The sequence below is a fragment of the Anser cygnoides genome, chromosome 2 (genome assembly GCF_040182565.1).
Source record: "Anser cygnoides isolate HZ-2024a breed goose chromosome 2, Taihu_goose_T2T_genome, whole genome shotgun sequence".
In the NCBI taxonomy this organism is placed as follows: Eukaryota; Metazoa; Chordata; class Aves; order Anseriformes; family Anatidae; genus Anser; species Anser cygnoides.
In genome coordinates, this window is record NC_089874.1 from 38,369,590 (window position 1) to 38,381,612 (window position 12,023).

General features: G+C 34.9%; 1 protein-coding gene across 6 annotated transcripts in view; it reads right to left on the bottom strand.

The window, feature by feature from the left end:
- The window catches only part of TBC1D5 (TBC1 domain family member 5), a 321,851-nt gene that overhangs the window by 180,587 nt on the left and 129,241 nt on the right, over positions 1-12,023 (bottom strand). The window lies entirely within an intron of this gene.

Genomic DNA, 12,023 nt, shown 5'->3' on the forward strand with positions numbered 1-12,023 from the left:
CACCTTTGATGCAAAATGGTGTCAATTCATAAACAGAAAATCACTTGAGGGCCAAAGACCTGATCAGTGGAATAATTAATAAGGTGGACAAACTTTCTTGGGTTGCTTGCCCACCAAGGGCAAACCAGGTGACAAGGCAGACGGGACACTGGCAGGTGTCTGAACACGGCCGTGGTACAATTCTGCTCCCTTTGCAAAGACTCATGCCAGTCCTCCAACGCCTCAACTAATCTTTAAAGGATTAAATTACCTTTAAAAAATCAGATTAATAATATTTCTCAGTAATCATGCCTATTTTTCTAATGCAATTATAGCACGGAGGAATCAAATCAATAAAGTAATTGGCTATTTTTTTTCTCTTGCAGCGAAGACTTGTTGTCATTATAATAAGTGCCCAAATTGGAAAACATCAAGTCTCAGGAAGTGTTGACACGATTTGTGTGGCTGTAGGATCCACAGTGTAAGCAGCCCCGTATGCTAGGCCAACAGATTACCATTGTACACATAATTTACTACATGATATTCAGATGTCACCACTTCCCATCTTAAGATTCAGTACTGTTTTAATGCATTTACTGTCATTTTGTTACATATAACAAATGTAACTATCAGTTGACAATTGACTTTAGCATCCCCAACGTTATAAGTATTTTACAATTAACAGATTGTCACAGTTAATACAATACAACCCAAATTCAACTTTATATAGTAATTAAAAAAAATGCTTAGGTATGTTCAACAGTTTCAAAGTCGCTGCTCTGAGCTACAGCTTTGGCAAGGAATGGAGTAATATGCAAAAACAGAAAACTGTATTTAGACAAGTAATGCAAATGCTTGAAAGGAAATGCAGGGTCATTTTTCCATAGAAATCTCAAATTTAAACTGACAGTTATGAGTAAGTGTCTTTGAAACGGCAGAAAACCTGCAAGCATCTTCTTAAATTTGTAGTATCTAGAAGACCTGTAGTATCAGAAAGATCATATTAATTCTGCACATGAAAAATCTGCAGCAGATTTTTCATTTGCAGAATTAAATCTATGGTTTTCATTTAAAGCTGCTTTTATGACAAAATTATCTTTCCTGCAAAAATTAAATAAATGAGAAAAAGCCACAGGCTTTATGTAGTATTTTTCCAAATCAGAAATTTACTTCTGATAGAAGTATGCCACAAAGCATCTTCTTTAAAAAAATTTACTCTCTTCAACAAGCAGTTATTCTAATAGCACAGTTACAAGGGTGTAACTTAAGTTCATGCAAATGTCAAAGCGAAAAACTATCATGTCTTCATGACAAATAAATATCATAAATATGAATTGATAAAATACATTATATTTAATCATGCAGAAAATCTTCAATTTTAATTCCAGAACACTTAAAACAAAAGTTTTGGCTGGTTACAGTCACAGAATCCCAAACAGAGCTAGACTCTTCCACAGTGTAAGCTCCAACTTACATCCCTTCTTTCTTTCAAATTCAAATAAGCAAAAGACAAACTAATCTGCAAGTGCATTATTTTTAGAATAGCGCCAATTAATGCTACACAATTTTATGGCAATAAAATCTCAGTCTTAATGTAGCTGATAAAGTTGTGGCCACCTAGCTGTTGATAATTCAGAATGGGGCTTTGTATACATTTGCAAAACAGTATTTTGTTTTGTACTTCAGCAAAGAGTGAACAAACACTGGGTCACAGAAGTTTGGAGGTGGCCCTGTGGCTCAGTATCCTTCTCTCTTCCATTAAGATAGTATCTGCTCTGGCCACCAGTCATCAAATCAAATTTGATGAGAATTCATCGGAGAGCAAAGTAGAAATGCCCACTAATGGACAGATTTATGTTCCATTGCTCCACCCTTTAAATATTTCAAATGAAAAGTAAACAAAAGCAACAATGGTATCTCTGAATATTATGACTAAGATACAGAACTTATACCCCCACCATACTGAAACACAAATATTTTCTAATCGAAAATACACTTTCACGCATATTATATGAAAACTCTATTCCTTCAATTGTATTTAGCACTGGAACACTACACAGATAACTTTTCCTAAGGTTAAATTATTGATTCCATTACAAATCCAATTTCTCAGAAGAAAAAGAATTATCACCACCATAAAAGCTTTATCTGGATGAAGTTTGTGCCTTTTAACTTCTAGGAAGATCGGGAATAATAATTTGTAATGGGATATCAAAATTTTACTGGATAAATTTATCATACAGGGCTACTGGTAATATTTTGGTTACACAGTCCCATATGCACTGAAGTGACAGATTTGTTCAAAAATTTGAGTGCAGTCTTCCTATCTCAGATTATATATATTATATATATATATTTATATATTTTATATATTATTGCTTACCACTCTAGTATCCAATCAGAAGCATTTAACTGCCAGCAGATTGTGCAGATTTAAGATATTTAAAAGAAGAATATTAGAGCTGTTTTTTTTTTTTAACTGGCCATTATAGTTCACATGTATTAAATTTGATTTTTAACCTTCTCACTTTAATTTTTTTTTTATTTTAAAATTATTATTTTTTTTTAATTTGATTTTTAACCTTCTCACTTACATTCCATGAAATATCACAGAGACAGGTATTCTCTATGGGAGCTGCAGGGGAAAAGGGACGTAGCATTGCATTACCTGATTCACAGTTTCCATTGACCTATATGTCTAGCCAGTTAATGCCCATAACACCTACAGTGGCATAATGCAACTGTAAAAGCAGGATGCAGTGCTTACTTTAAAAATTCTCTTAAGAAGTTCCAGTATTTTGCCTTTTCTTAAGACAGGAGCTGGGAATGCTGAGATACACAACAATGACAAAAACAAATCAAATCAACTTTGATAACTACTTCATCAAGCTGGAGCAGCATTCATTCATCTTGTGGAAAAATCATATTTTAATAGTAACACACACATACAAATTTTATATATATATACTGTGCTATGGTTTACAGAAGTTTAGGGAATAGTTTAATGTATTAAAAAACTTTAACTTTATTTGATTACCCATAATAATGAAAAGATGACATTCATATCTCCATCTTCTAAAATAATTCCCATTTTACAGTTACCAAAACCACTTCTGGTTGCAATTCTTGAAGACTGACAAGTTCGTATTTATTACGAGTTTGTATATAAAACATGAAAAAGTTGTGGGCGTACTCTGACACTCTGACATGTACCAAAGTTACCGTCTCTCTCTTTTTTTTTTTTTTTTTTTTTTTACCCTGCCTCACAAATGGCTCAAAGGAAGCAAGAAACAAAGGATGACTAGGTCACTGAGGCGGCGCTCCATCTTGAATGATCTGGGTTCAATTCTTGGCCCTGCTGCAGACTTCTTGTATGAATTAGGCATACCATTTCACCTGCTTCAAATTTCTGCTTCTGTAAGAACATACAGTCCTATTACTATACGTATGGCAGCTACGAAAATTAATTTCTTAACGTCTTTGGTATATGATACCTTGAATAGGATGAGATAAGCACAGAGATGCAAAAGAAACATCCGAAGTCCTACTTCCCTTTATAAACAGATCAAATGACTGAGCACAAAGTGCATCATAAGCGTGTGTGATTGTCACAAATAGTAAAAATAAATCTTACTTGCTATATCCTTTTATGTCACTTGGGCTGCAGTTAAAACATTATAGTCACATGATTACCGATGAAGTGACCTAAACTTCTGACATAATGACAAAGCTAAATAGGGATATTTATGAATAGACAACTAAAAGATATTCCATACTCTGACAGAAGTGTTCAATCTTTTTTTCATGGAGTGTGTGTGTATAAATATTTAGAAACAAAAGCCAGCACTAGTTCACTTAGGCAAAAAGGTTTAAACATCAGCTCACCTAATGCATTTAAGACATCATGTGTCTTTATCCAGTATCATTTAGAGTTGGGTTGGTTTGCTATTTTGTTGACTGGAAAGAAAAACAGTTAAAGTAGAAATCCTATGCACGTTTCTCTCACTGCAACCATTTTAGCCTGTACTTTTGTTTAGAGGCAAAGGCATTCTCCAATTATCATGTATATTTAGCCTTTTTTCATTTACTGCATATCTGATGTGTAAAATGATGGCCAACACTTTAAAGGTCATATGCACACTGCCTCTGAGCACACAAAACCTGAGACCAAATGCTTGAAATCTGGACATTCCCAAAATTCAGGAACTCCAAGTAACTAATCCCAATTCAGTATCTTGGGTTAAATTATTGCTTCACCTAAACAATAAGGGCACTCAGGCTTGTTGCTTTTACAGTCAATTGGAACCTTGCCATTAATTTTAATAGGATCAGGATCAGGTCCCTGACTTTTTCTACATCAAAGAAAAATCTTTCACAGTCATTTTGTTATAAATAATTAAAGCTGATTAGTAATAATAAGGTACCTTAACTGAAAAGGTAAACAGAGGAGACATTTATTATCAAAGTAAGAAAGGAAAATTAAAATAACCTGCAACACTTTTTGTATGTGCAATTCATCAGGAAATGTTGTAGAAGAACAAAAACAAACGTTGGCTCATTCCAGAGGTTCTTTGTCATCATTAATGTATTCAGGTTTTCACAGCTGAATTGCTGTACTTTGAAAAGAGTTTCATGAAAGGAAACTCAAATTCAATGTTTAAACAAAGCTGTCAGGTTACCAAGATTCATATTTGTTTGTATGTCCAGAAAATGTTTTCTCCTTTTTAAAAACCCTCTGGGTTAGAAGTATTATTATTCCTTTGCTCTCAATTTGTAAACAACAGAAAATAAGCTTTTGTTAAACAACACATATTTATGTATTTGTTATTGTGAAGATGAAACCAGCAGTTAGAAATAGCTGTTCCAACGTGGAGGTGAAAATACCTGCTACGGATATTTTACTTCATTACTAGTTCTGTTCCTCAAATTGATACAAATGGCCTCCTTCTGTTTCTGTCTGTCTGCTTGCCTGATCAGTAGAGCTAATTGTCAGAGCTGGGGAGATCTCCTATATCTAAATAGAAGATACGCAGTTTGTAACCTGCTTAATTTGCCTTATGTCCTGGATGGCCCTCAGTATGTTGTTCATTAAGGTATCAGCTGTTTCGTTTGTAGCAGTGGCAACCTAAGCGTAGGCCTATTTTTCTTTGTTAAAAGGCCAGACTGTCAATAAATAATACACATCTTACTTATTTTAAGTGGCAAGAAACTATCTAGTTTGACAGTACTTTATTCCTCTCCCCTTCCACACACCTTAGCTTTGCATGTACAAAGAGGACAATGACAGGTGTATCCAAGGTGGTTGAAGAATAAGGCTTATTAGTTAATAGGAAGCCTAAAATTGAAACTTTGCAATATAATATGGAGGTATCACTTCAGTGAAAGTAGGTCAAACACTTCACTTTCTAAAAGAAGGAATTTCAGATCTTTACAAGTGTCCACACCTATGATAGACAGGAAAGATTCTATCTATGCCGACATTTTTCTGTTATATAGAGTAATCAATTTCTAATACAATCAAATCTGTGGCAGTTAAAATCTTTCAAAATGTTTTAATGTACATTTAATCTCAGGTACAGGGGTCTGTAACATCAGCTAGCTGCATACATTTTACAGTCTGCTTTGTAAATTACAGCCTTCTGTACATAAGGACAGAAGTGAACACACACATTTGATTATTATCCTGTACCAACCATGCTGGCCTCAGCTAGAATTCGGATTTACTAGTCTTTTATTATAAATACACAAGGAAAATCAAACTTGCACAGTTCAATTTTTTTAAATTAAGAGAGTCTTCCTTTTCCATATGTAGGAGATATAGCCATTTAACATGACTTGATCATTGCACAGAACACTTAATATGTGAGGTGTTTACATGTACTAACCTTCATTATATTTTTGTACCAAGTCTGAGTAAAATATTCAAAGAATTATTTAATTCTCATCACTGGCTTCTATATAACTTCTAATAACAAGGTAGTTTTCACGTTATATTTACAGAGTTCTTAATGAAAAGATTCTTCTGTTTTAATGCTGTTCGGGAGGTTACTATAGTTAAAATGGAAATTTCCACTTGGTATTTTAAGCTCCAATAGCCATAACAAATTTATTTATTTATTTTTAAATCTTCCTTTTTCATTCAACTTCCATCATTTGCTTTTATCACAAGTATATTATACTATAAGTATACTAGGAGTCAAGATGAGAGCCCACTAGTTGAGCTTTAACCTGGATTTGGGAGAAGCTAGGTAAAGAACAAAAAGAAAAACTGAAATCAGCATTTCCCATAGTAAGGTCACAAGGAATTACCAGAATGATGAGGCTGGCAAGTTATTTATGCCAGTATTTTGGGCAGGATTGTATTTGGAAAGAATTGGAAACTCCCAGCTGACGTGAGTGAGCAGAGGTAAAGTGCCAGTGTCATTAGTGAGTTAGGTCTTATCTTCGTGTACCAATTCTGAGTAGAATTTTCAAAAAGAGCAGTTCAGATTTCACTTAGATCATCAGACACCATCAATGAAAAGGTCTTTCTAATACCTAACAGCGAGGGCTACGAAGATGGTGAAGGGCCTGGAGGGGAAGACATATGAGGAGTGGCCTGTTCAGCCTGGAAAAGAGGAGGCTGAGGGGAGACCTCATCGTGGCCTACAGCTTCCTCACGAGGGGGAGCGGAGGGGAAGGCGCTGATCTGTTCTCTTTAGTGACCAGCGATAGGACCCGCGGGAATGGTGTTAAGCTGAGGCAGGGGAGGTTTAGGCTGGACATCAGGAAGAGGTTCTTCACCGAGAGGGTTGTCGCGCACTGGAACAGGCTGCCCAGGGAAGTAGTCACTGCACCAAGCCTGTCGGAGTTTAAGAAACATTTGGACTGTGCGCTTAGTCACATGGTCTAAAATTTTGGGTAGACCCATGTGGTGCCAGGAGTTGGACTCGATGATCCTTATGGGTCCCTTCCAGCTCGGGATTTTCTATGATTCTGTGATCTGCCTTATAAACCACTGAACCCTGATCCCTGCGCGATGCTTGTGCCAGTTACCCATGCCCCATTATAACCTCCAAACTGGAACTAATGTAGCGTGCAACTTCTGCAAAGCCACCCAAAAAAATGGAGCTACCAATTCTAGAGAGAAAAGTCAGACCCTGGATCCTCATAAGCCACAGAACTGTGCCAGCTACTCACATACACTGACATAGCTGATGTCATTTAAAACACTCCCCCGGCTCCTAAATACAAATTTACAGCAAGGCATTTGAACCAAAGGGCCCACATCTCACTACATTCTCTTATTTACCCAAGGACATGGTGACATTTGTTACTATCCCAGCTGAGCAGCCCAGCAGCCAGCAGAGCAACCTTGGGCTCGTCTATAAGACCTCTAGATCAATAGGCCCTTACAAAACTTGAGTTTGAGGCCTTCTACTTTAAAGCTGTTACTTGACTCACATCACTTAGGGCACACAATACAGTCTACGCCTGCCTAATAACAACTCTACAGTATAGTTAAATCCTTGAATACTACTATCTTTAAAGGAAAACGTATACTAAGTGCTAGATACTTTCAGCTAATTTTTAAATATATTTAAATATGCATCATTTCTCTGCTATCTGATTACTTAATATTTTTCTAGGACAAAAGAACAAAAGAGAAAATGAGGAGTCCTGTGGAAGAAGCTAGTGACAGGCTGAATTAGCTGAAGACATACTGTGTTGCTCCAATAGCCTTTGTCACTACAACCCTGTTGTTGCTCATTTGAAAGCAAGATAAACAGTAGTTATTATTAATAAATGAATATTAAAATGCTTGTTATGTTAGCATATGGTGCTTGAAGATGTAGAGAAAAAAAACAACACCACAAACCTTTCTTGTTTTTATTCTTGTAATACAAAGCAAACCAGAGTAAAGAAAGCTCTTCCCTCTCAAGCATACCTCCAATCTTTACACCTGTGCCTTTAATGGAAAAGCCAAGCCCAAAATAGCCTAACATGAATTACACTTAAGATTTGGGGAAACCATTTGACGGTATATGGGTCCTATTAGGTCCACAAAAGGTGAGCACTGTTATTTCATTCCTCTCTTGTTTTCTGTGTGACACTGATTTAAGCCAGGTTTCTCAAACTACCACATAAGGTATAGTTCTATATGGTAAGAATTTCTAGAAATCAGTGTCATGAGGTTAGTACCAAAATGGCATAATTCTCAAATGAGGACCAATGGAAACACACAGAATAAGGTCAAAACGGGAATATGAATGCTCTTTTACCAGTTTATATTTTTTCACGACAGCCTGAGAATCAAGAAGGATGCAATGGTAAGTAGGATATGGGCAACTGATCTATCTCAACTAGATTCATTTCAGTCAGACACTCCAGTAGTTACCTTTGTCCTTTCAGCTGTCAGCCAGTGTTCTCAACACTAGCTATATCTTTTAGACAAGAAATATATCCCCCAAATCTCCAAACCCCAAACGATCAGGCCCATTAAATGTTTCCCCTTTTCTTCTATAAAGAACAAAGAATACATTACATTTTTCTGTGTGAAGTATGCTATTAAATAATAGCTTGTACACTAATTAAAGCAAATGTAATTGTGAGAACACACTGACATTGTTAAAGTAAATTACCCAATTCGTTAATAGTTTCATTTCAAGTGACCTTAATTGTATTAATTGTGATATTGAGCAAATTAAATTGAAGAGTATTAAATGCATTGTTCCAGTCTGTCCTTAGAGGATCAACTTTCTCATTACATGAATGAAATGGGAATACTACCTACTACATTCTTCAAAACTTATGTCAGAATGTGGTGAGTCCCGTAACTTAGAGTAAAAAATTACTGCAGCTCAGAAACAGCTACCCTAGTTATCTTGTTTCAATGTAATATAAATCTTGAGCACTTGGAAATAAACAAAATACTTGTTAGATGCAGCACGCAGTGAGAAAGCAGAAATGCAAAGTTTCTGAAATTTCTCTTCATGTATTCAGTGTTTATAAAGTGCCTGCTGGAGACCAAAAAGATGTGATTCATGTCAGTCTGATAAAGAGCCCTATTTAAATGAGTCATTCAAAATTATTGTTAGAATAGAATGAACAATACCATGAATGTTTTTCGAACAGAAAAAGTAGTACAATAAAACCAACTTATAATTAAAAGAAGAAAAGGCATGTATACATACATGCATGTAAATGACAATACAACCAGATCCAAAAGTTATAATTGAAAGTAGAGTTTTCCTAAAAGAACTAAAATCTTACCTTTGAATTATAAGACTGCAGAAGTGTGAATTCCAGTCTTATAATTAGTACTAGTTGTTAAAAAAGCATATACACAAACAACATTCATTTTTCTATCTTGGAAAAAAAAATCAGACATAAAGAAAACAATATAAGCCAAATCAACCATCGGAAAAAGACTGAAATAATATCTTATCATTTTGTGTTTTTTTTTTCTGAATACTTAAATATTAAAGGAGAAGAAGAAAGGTCTTGACTGTTAGTTAGTTACTAACAACCTATTCTGACATTGTAAAACTGCCAACAAGCACATTCTCGTGACTCCTCATAACTCAAGATTCAAAGATCCTCAGATGCACAAAATTTTGGACTGCTGTGACCACCCAGATCTTTCTCTATATGACACTTACCTCATCTGTAGTGCTTCAGTTTTATTTGTTCAGCTAGATAATTGTCTCCTGCCTAGTATTTGCAACATTAAACCTTACAGCTGCTCCTACTGAACCATGTCTTATTCCTCTCAGGCCACTTCTCAGAAATCTGAAGAATACTTTGAATTGTATGTCTGCCCTCCGTCAGGCTAACAACCCTGTCCTAAATAAAACACGTTTGATCTGTGTAACTTCACTGAGATTTTAATGAAAGCACTGAATACTACCAGACTCAAAAAACATCTTTCCGGAATTCCATCCAAAGTATCCTTTCAAGCTGACAGCCAACAAATAAAACCTAGTCTACATAGTTTCCCAACGAGCTTAACAACAATCCATGTACTTCCAAGATTTCTGAGAAAGCCGTGAGAGACGATTTCGAAACTCCAACGTGACATTGTATCTCACAATTCTCCATCAAGCTTTAATATCAGCTAAACATACTAAAAATACAGTCCTCCCTGTGCATTAGCAAATCTGACTAGCTCTATTATTAAATACTTATTTTCAACATACTTATCAGTGACATGTCTCATCTCAGTGAAGACTTCTGTAAGTTCACCTCCAAGGTAATCCTTTAAGCATTCAGCTCAGCTTCATAGAACAATTTGCATGTCCTGATATTCCACAATATTATACAGAACATCTCCAACTAATGGACCATCTCTCTTGAAAACATCTATGGTACATGATACAGAATGCTCGAAGATGGAACAAGATGTATCTTGCATTGTAATCGCTACAGATTTTCACCGAACAGATTCTGTATGTCACCTGAAACTTGAGTTGAAAAACATTCAGGCTTGAAATATTTTAGTGTAGACAATGACATTCAGGAACATCTATTCTAAAATGCTTCGTTGCCTACCTGTCCCAACAATGAATTTATCCTAACTAAAGCATTAGTGTGTTTGTTCACATACACCTTTCAAATACTGGAAACCTTTACTAAATTTAAGCAACTTCTACTCTGCAAGATCTTCTCTGTATTTAGGAAATGGTTGCATCTTCCCAATGCTTACAGCATCCTATGGTATTTTTAAGAGGTTTTTCAGATTTTTCTTCAATGAGATAAAGGACTCTCACAATTTTCTAGTATGCTGCAGATCTACTGATAGAAAATTGGATAGGTAGAAGGAATAAAGGCTACATATATATATATATAAAAATATGAATTATGTTAATTCTCCATCCAATTTATAGTTTGTTTCAAGAGTTAGATACTTCATTTGCAAAACAACGATTGCTTCTTTATTCTGAACTTCTAACCAGGCTGGATGGACAGGAATGACTGTATACTTTGACATCCAAAGACCTAACACTGCCTAAACATATCCTTTACATAAAATTAAATATTAAAAATTCAAAGACTTATTTTGGATATATAAAGTTTCAAATTAAAATGCAGTATGTGTCTCTCAGAAAAAAATTACGAAGATGAAATGGATGCTTTATATAAAATATTTACATAGATAGCACATAAAAAATGTACCATAGTTGGTAACCTTTATGACTTGGGGAACCATGTATTTACATATCTTTATCTTCGCATGTGCGTATGTGGTGTTGTGTATATATTTTTAACAGTTGACAGCTGTTTTAGAGCATACAGAGATGCCAAGCTGAATGAGGGTCTTGATTACTTCAAGATTAGCTATCTAAAGTTTCTATTCATTTTAAGTGTTGTTAGTGCGAAGAGTCATTAGTCACTTCCTTGTCTCATAGAACATCAGCATACATTTACATTGTTAATGAACATTTGGGGTAAATGAATTAATGGCACTTTTAAACATCAATTCAATACTAATAACTTTGTATGTCAGAAATGTTAAGGTTGGGATAAAAATGAGAAACCTTTTCAGTCAAGGTAACTAATTGCTTCTGGGCACAATAAACGGTAAAATTAATTTACTGTGCTTTTTAACAGGGTAAAAATCTTGATTTTCCTTGAAATAGAGTGGAGAGAATTACCAATATTTTTTAGGGAAAAAAAATAGAAAAAGCTTATCGTTCTTGATTGGTGTAGACTAGAAGCAAGCTATATTTCCTCTGGAAAATGGTTATTTTCAGTTTCTAAAAATACATACAAAAATCCTTTTAGTTTATCAAACTAAAATGGCTCCGTATCATTAAGATGTCAAATATAATAGAGGAGGAACACTGACCTGGAAACGCTATTTCATCTAATCATCAGGTTTTTAAACACTTCCTCCTAGATGTTCATTCTCATTTTTAATATCAAAAAAGCTTTGTAAAGCAATGAAGAAAAAAATGACGAAAATTAACTCAAAGGAACTATGAAGCTTTACTAATATATTTTGAAGTAAAATATCAGCTTCCCATAAACTGAAGTAATAAACCTGGCTAAGCAAAACTTGATGT